This window comes from Macrobrachium rosenbergii, chromosome 55, assembly GCF_040412425.1.
Source record: "Macrobrachium rosenbergii isolate ZJJX-2024 chromosome 55, ASM4041242v1, whole genome shotgun sequence".
NCBI classification, from domain to species: Eukaryota; Metazoa; Arthropoda; class Malacostraca; order Decapoda; family Palaemonidae; genus Macrobrachium; species Macrobrachium rosenbergii.
In genome coordinates, this window is record NC_089795.1 from 14,472,215 (window position 1) to 14,480,008 (window position 7,794).

The 7,794-nt window shown below is 40.0% G+C and overlaps 1 protein-coding gene across 1 annotated transcript in view; it reads right to left on the reverse strand.

Moving 5' to 3' along the window:
* Window positions 1-6,255, reverse strand: part of LOC136835752 (monocarboxylate transporter 12-like) — a 26,253-nt gene extending 19,998 nt beyond the window's left edge. Inside the window, exon 1 of the mRNA XM_067099611.1 lies at window positions 6,136-6,255. The gene's annotated coding sequence lies outside the window, so the exon portion shown is untranslated. The remainder of the gene's footprint in view (window positions 1-6,135) is intronic.
* Window positions 6,256-7,794: the final 1,539 nt, after the last annotated feature.

Genomic DNA, 7,794 nt, shown 5'->3' on the forward strand with positions numbered 1-7,794 from the left:
AACAAACCTCAGTCTCCTTGTGGCGGAATTCTAACCCACAAACAAAACAACAAACAACACTCACCCTGATCTTCGGTTGCTGGAGATGGATAAAGGTCGCCGCAACAACCACAACCGCAAACAACCACAAACACAACAAGGAAATACAAAAAAAGAAACAGAACACACACACAAATAAACAGCACACAACAAGAAAACCAACAACTCCCAGAAAAGCATACGACAAAAACTGTCCCACACAAGAACCACTGACCGGCACTAGCTCTGACTAAAAACTCCCAGAAAAACTGAAAAATCCTTCACATATTCCACAGACAGACAGACAGCGCCGCAAACAAACTAACGACCTCATCCCTCTTCCAACAACCGAAGCACTCACTCACGACAATTACACACTCTCTCTCTCTCTCTCTCTCTCTCTCACAAAACGTTGGGAAATGCTAAATAAAAACAAATTTATTCATCCCTCTATATTTCTCCCCCCTTTTAGCATTTCCCAACCAACACCTTTCACACCTCTTTCAAATCGCCTTACGCAACACCCACGGATGCTCACTAGCAGGTCCTCTAGATCGCGTTAAGCACGCAATCATTCTCTCAGAATCACTCTCTCTCCCAGCAACACTCAAACTCACATCATCTCCTCCATTCTCTCTCAGATTCACGCTATCTTCTTCACTATTACCACTCTCAATTTCATCCACAATCTCATCTATACCCTCTAACTCGTTCCCAAATACCTCCCCCAATTCTTCAACTAACCCATCCCATTCGCTCATTGACCTTTCCAATTCTTGCAACGATTCATTCATGCTTTTCAATCACTCGTCTATCACTGCACGGCTCTCTTACTCTTACACTTTCGCTCACCTCCAACGCTCACCAACCCCTACACGTTCAGTCAACTCAGTTATATCAAACCCGCATATGCTATACAACGTTCTATCCATACCATCCCATTCATAAGTATTACACGCTTTATCACTCATTTCCACTTTGGCACTCACACCCCTATCACACAACTTACGATCATTCCGTTCACTTACGTTCTTCCCTTTCTTACGTTTTCTGCCATACTCTATCAAAACAAATTGCTTCATGCACTCGTCAGTCTTTCCAGCAAAGCCCCCTCATGCAACAACCCTCACGTACATGCATCACACGCACCGCTTGCATCCTGGAGGATCCACCCATTTGAACCCCTTCACACTCAGTTTCCCGAATTCGGCTGTCACAGTTACCCTCTTTCGTCTACATACACTTGATACATGCCCTTCCATTCCACATTCGTCACACTTCGCTCTCGGTTCTGAACACATTCTCGCATAATGCCCATTCTTACCACAGTTGCCACATATTACATTCACTCGGGTACCCCTACAACCATTAGCAACATGACCCACCTGTCCGCACCGGTAGCATTTAACCCCCCTATCTTTCGTACACTCCCTTACCAAATGTCCCGGTTGCCCACACCCGAAACACGCTCCTATAGCCCACCTACACTCATTCTTTGTATGTCCTTCCTTTCCACATCTAAAACACTTCACTCGACTTCCACTCACCGACCTTCCCCTTTGTACACTACTATCCCTAACCCGTCCAACCCGTTGTTCCCTTACAAACCCATCATTCATCCTCACTGGCACCTCTACATTACTTGCTCTTACACTCCTATCTATTACACTATCGGCCATTCTCATTGGGCCCCTCAACACTGCATCCCTAAAGCTTCCTGAACTCTGGTACTCTCTCACCTACCCCAGCCCTTACACTTACACTTCTGCTCTCTTTTATAACCCTGTCAAGCTCATAATCTTCTACAATTTCCAAAATTTCTCCCCAAGTCAACCTTTCATTCGTCCATCTTTTCTTCTCCTTCCGCTTCAAGTTCACAAATTCTCTAACTCCATCTGGCACTGTCCCTAACAACTTCCGTACTAACTCCTTACATTCATCTATCCCATCATCCCCAAACTTCTTCCTTGCCAACGTCTCAACCGACAAGCATACAGTGACAAAGTTTCCCAGCTTTCATTCTTGCCTCATCAAATTCATTCTTCCTCTTATACTTAACACTCGCTTTCATACGCCTCGCTTGCTCAACTAATCTAGCTTTCACCTTGTCATACTCAACATCCCCCACACTCATAATAACCCTATACATATCAAGTAAAAACCCAGTCAAATACTCTCCTAATTCTCGTGCCCACACTCTCTTACTTTCCCCATACTTATCCTGACAAAACCTTTCATACTCCCTAAAGAAATCATGCACATCCCTACTTCCATACTCATTATACTTTTCACACCGGGTGCCTCCCTCACATACATAGCCTTTCTCACTTCTTTCTCACTTTCACTCTCACTTTCGCTACTTTCGCTCCGTCCTTTCATACCCTCTTCCGAATACAAAGAGTCCACTTCTGCACTTACATTCATCTTACTCATTACACTCTTCTTCCCCCTCTTTTTATCCACTTTTATCCACTCACCTCCATCCACCTCACTATCACTACTGCCTTCACCCTCTCCCTTCTTTCCTGCCTTCCCCACTTCCTTACCCTTCTTACCAGTTTCCTTTCCCTTTCCCTTCTTCCCTTTTCCTTCCCCTGACTTATCCTTACTTTCCTCTGTTCCTTCCCTTGCTTTTCATTCCCTTTTCCTTACCCTGCCTCTCATTCCCTCGTTTCTTACTTCCTATTCCCATATCACTTTCATCACTCACGCTTCCATTCACTTCTTCCTCCTTTTCTTTCTCTCTTGCCCCTTCACGTTCCAGAGAACCTGCCTCCAACAGCCCCTTCTCCAAAAACACCCTTGAACATACCTTTCACCATTTCTTCCACACTTCTCATCATTCCTCCAACTTTTATCCATCCTCTCTTCCATTCTCTCTTCCATTCTCTCTTCTGACTCTTTCATCTCCCCTTTCATTTCTTCTTTTGCACTTCTTAGCATTCCTCCCATCTCCTCCAACTGACTCCTCAACTCCTCATTCTCACTCCTCAGCTTTCCCATTCTCCTCCTCCAGCCTGCCCTGGAGTTCCCTAGCCACTCGGAGTTCCTCTCTCAGTTTCTCTATCTCACTCATCCTGACCTTTTACTCTCACCGACCCACCACAGACAATCTTAACGGCTATTTTACAACAGCCCCACGTTGGCGCCAAATATTATGTGGCGGAATTCTAACCCACAAACAAAACAACAAACAACACTCACCCTGATCTTCGGTTGCTGGAGATGGATAAAGGTCGCACGGTAACAACCACAACCGCAAACAACCACAAACACAACAAGGAAATACAAAAAAAAACAGAACACACACACAAATAAACAGCACACAACAAGAAAACCAACAACTCCCAGAAAAGCATACGACAAAACTGTCCCACACAAGAACCACTGACCGGCACTAGCTCTGACTAAAAACTCCCAGAAAAACTGAAAAATCCTTCACATATTCCACAGACAGACAGACAGCGCCGCAAACAAACTAACGACCTCATCCCTCTTCCAACAACCGAAGCACTCACTCACGACAATTACACACTCTCTCTCTCTCTCTCTCTCTCTCTCTCACAAAACGTTGGGAAATGCTAAATAAAAACAGTAATCCCTCACTAAACCTAAACACAACCCCCACTAAGCCTAAAAAATCCCTCACTAAACCTAAACACACCCCACCAAACCTAAACACAAACCTTGATACAAAATTATTAATCACACAAAAGAAAAGTATTTTCAATAACATATTTCTATGGTATCAAGCACTTGAACTGAGGTATGGTAAACCCATAGAGTGTATTTACACATGAAATAAGGTATGATAAACTACAGAGTTTATTTGCTGCATAAGTTACGAAGGGAAGGGCGATGGGGGGAAAGGAAAGGGAAGGGGGTACAGGTTTGAAAACTACCCTATTATCTAATCTAGATTGGTCAAGCTCTTCAGATTTCTGTGGCGCACTAACATACGAACATAAAACCATACAAACATTCACTTTTATATATAAGATATATATATACATGTGTGTATATATACATGGAATTAATGAACACATGAGCATGTGTTTCAAAAAAATAAATTTCTGACCCACTTCGGGAACAAACCTCAGTCTCCTGAGTGACAGGCCAAGGCAGTACCAGTTGACCTACAGAAGTCATAAAAGTTGTTGGAACCTCAGCACTCCTTACCTGAGATTTTTACCAGGCAGGATTCTGAAGCCTGACATACCACATACTTATGTGTTCATTATTTCCACCATATTTCATGGTGAGGGGTAATTTGAGTGAAATGGTACCGACTGACTCATCGATGGGTCAGGAAGTTGTGTAAAATTTGCTGTTAGGCAGAGAGTACTGAGGTTCCAACTTCACTTATGACCCTGGTAGGTCAGTCAGTACCTCCTTGGCCTGTCACTCAGGAGATTGAGTCAGAAAAAATATTCATACATATAAATATATATTAAATATATATATATATATATATATATATATATATATATATATATATATATATATATATATATAATATATATATTTATATGTATCTGTGTAAATATATATATTAATAATTGCAAATATCAAGCCATGAATATTATAATATCGAAATCACTGTACTTTGAGAATAACTTAAATCCAAGGAAAATTATAATTGATGAGAGCATCGGTCGAATGCCGACTGGAGTAATTTACTCATAAGGTATAGTGAATTCGATGCTAGTCACTATTCATGGCATAATATTTGTGAACATTAGAATGTCACTCGTGTATAGTGACAAAAGTTCACACATATATATAGCGGTTTTTCTATGGTCAGGAATGATAACTAAATCATGCACAGAATATACATTTTATGTTTATATTTGATTGAATAAATTTCAGGTTTTTCCCCGTGTAGTTGAATTTATGTTAAAGATTTGCAACTTTGCGCTTGCATATTGCATTATCGATATTCTTTGAAACGTGAATGATACTCCTGTTTTTGTCACCCGTCGAGCTCAAGCACATATGTCTGGCAAATTTGAAATCTTCAAGGTCAGCCACGGGGTGGGCACCCACGACCTTTCCGTCGTTCCTCGTGAGTTACAAGAGATACTATTATTTGGTAATTTAGGCTCGATTTTGTAAGTTTCATTGATCAAGAAAACTGTATATAGGTAACGATATAATTTTCAAGGCAAGAAAAAAATTAATATAAACTTTCTTATGGAGCAACTGGGAACTATAAAAGACAGTGAACCAGGAACGTCATTTCAAGAAGAGGATATAATTATTCACAAAATTAGTGGGCAGGACTTTCAGTAGAACGTTAGCAATACCATTTGTTGATTACATAATAAGATTTCTGTCATAAATCATGTTGTTCGATCATTTTTTTCGATTCATCACACAAACGTACCATATATAAAGGAAACAATTTCCTATATCAGCAGCTATCTAACACTTATGGAAATCTGACATGTCAACTGCTGGTAACTGATAGTTCTTTGGCGTGTCCCCTTGTAACATCTTCGTGTATAAGATTCTAGTAATTGACCTCAAAGATTAAGCTTTATAATCTTAGGAGTCATCAAATCAGGCGATAAGCATTTCAGATTTCCAATAAGGGACTTATTACTCAGCACCACGAAAGCGACAAGAGACTGTCTTTTCTGGACATCTTTTGCTTCCCAGGGGAGCATTTGCTCCTCCCACTTAACATCACTTTCAAAATTGCATTTGATAACTATCCTACAGTCTGTCAATTTTCTGTTTTCCTTGATCCTGTGGTTTTCCAAAATAGACTTATAGATCTACGTATTTTCCTTTTTCTTTAATTTGCGTATGACTGAACTAACACACAAGAAACAGTGAAATAACGGTTATCTAACTGAACAGATTAGCCTATCTGTATGCATTTTGCTAGATACAAGGTTTAAACGATCCATCTTCTCCCAATTTTTTACTTGGCAATATATCAAAATCACTAAGAGTTGCTACTGTTCATAGTTTTCTTGCTCTCAATCATTTCTGTCGTTACGAAAATTATTATGTATTCCGTTATAAGCAAAGGAAATTCGCATTGCGTCTTATTTGCAGTAATGCTTTTAGCACTGTTATCATTACCTACGAAGCATGTGCAGTACTTACTACTCTTATGGCGGTGCTTCTTATGTAATGATTCACTTGCTATTCTTGTCTCACGTAGCACGGAACGAGGTTGTATGACCCAGCAGTAGGTCTTGCAATGTTTTACTTTCATGATGCCTTCTGTAAATAAAACTCACACCTCAAGGACAAATGATAATTCCCTTATCTCTTTATCTCATTCTCAAACACATGTTGATTACGCAGGTTTTTTTTTACTTCAGCTCCCGCATTCGACAGGAGAAGACGTCGTGTAGTGCTTCCTCACTCGCTCTCACAGAGAAAGGATACTTACTGAATGGCGGCAAATAACGTCAAGGTTGTGAGAGAGACAGAAGAATGATTACAAAGATATTGTACGATCTAATCTGATATTGTCAAGTGAAGACTTTGAAGTTATGAGTAAGCAGAAAAGGAAAATGAACCGGAAACCTCGGGTTTGATGCAGGGCGTCATCTGGTCTCTAAAAGTTGGGGGGACATTCTGAAAATTACACGGTTAATATTGGTGAGCGAAGCAAGCCTATGCAGAAATGAACATGATTTGGTGTATTTTAATGCCATATAAATATGAATATATGGATGATATTAAGGGAAAAGGATGACTGATTTATCAATATTAGTCAGTTAACAAGTTTATAAGTTCACAATTTACAGATTGGCTAAAATACGGTACAAGTCCTCTGTGACATCCTCAATATACAGTGCCACTTAACTCTGTAGAGACTATGATCAGAATTTAATATTACAAAATTTTACTGCATAAGTAATAAGGATAGAAATAAACTTATTATTTCATGGTGCAGTATATTATAGGATTTATAGGACTCCATTGAGAGTCTAAAATAATAGTCTCCTGTAATAATAAAAGCCTTTTACTCCAATGTGGGTTTTAATATCAAAGGTTAGGGATGGTAGTAAGTAAGAGAATGACATGAATGAGAATGTACTGCTCGTGACAGTACAAGTGGAAAAGCAAGAGAAAGCATAGAAGGGGACAATACTGAATGAATTGATTGTTGAATGTATGAAATGAAAATTTTGCAAACAATAACATAATTGGATGAAAAGAAAAGTAGTGGTGGAAGACAGAGATGCGTGGAGGCAATTCATTCGTAGGCCCCTTCGGAAGATTAAAGCATTTTTGCAATTGATATAGAAAGTGCTTACCTCTGGATACAGCCAAATAATTTAGGTGCATTAAACACTGTCAAAAATATTTTCCTGTGTGTCTGGCACTTTGTTTGCAAATTTATTACTATATCTTGAGGGTCAAGAGCAGCAAGACGTTCTCGGTGAACATAACAGATCACAAGATGATTAAGCCGTTTTTGGGTCATGGTGGAACGCAGCCAAGTTTTCATGCGCCTAAGTGCACTGAATGACCGTTCAGCCTCACATGAACTTGCTGGAGAGATCAAAAGAAGTCTCAGCAAGCATTCAACCTGTGGGAACATTCTTCGAATTTCCAGCACCATATTTGTGAATGCCTTTCGGTAGTCCTCAACAGATGCACCATTGAACTGATTATGGAAGAAATCAATTTCTTGCTTTAAGGAATCAGAAAGTTCTGGATAGGCTATTTCTTGACTGACTCCTCTTTGAATGACTCAGTTAAGAGCATTTCACTTGAGTCACGGTACATTGCGAGATCAGATGAAGT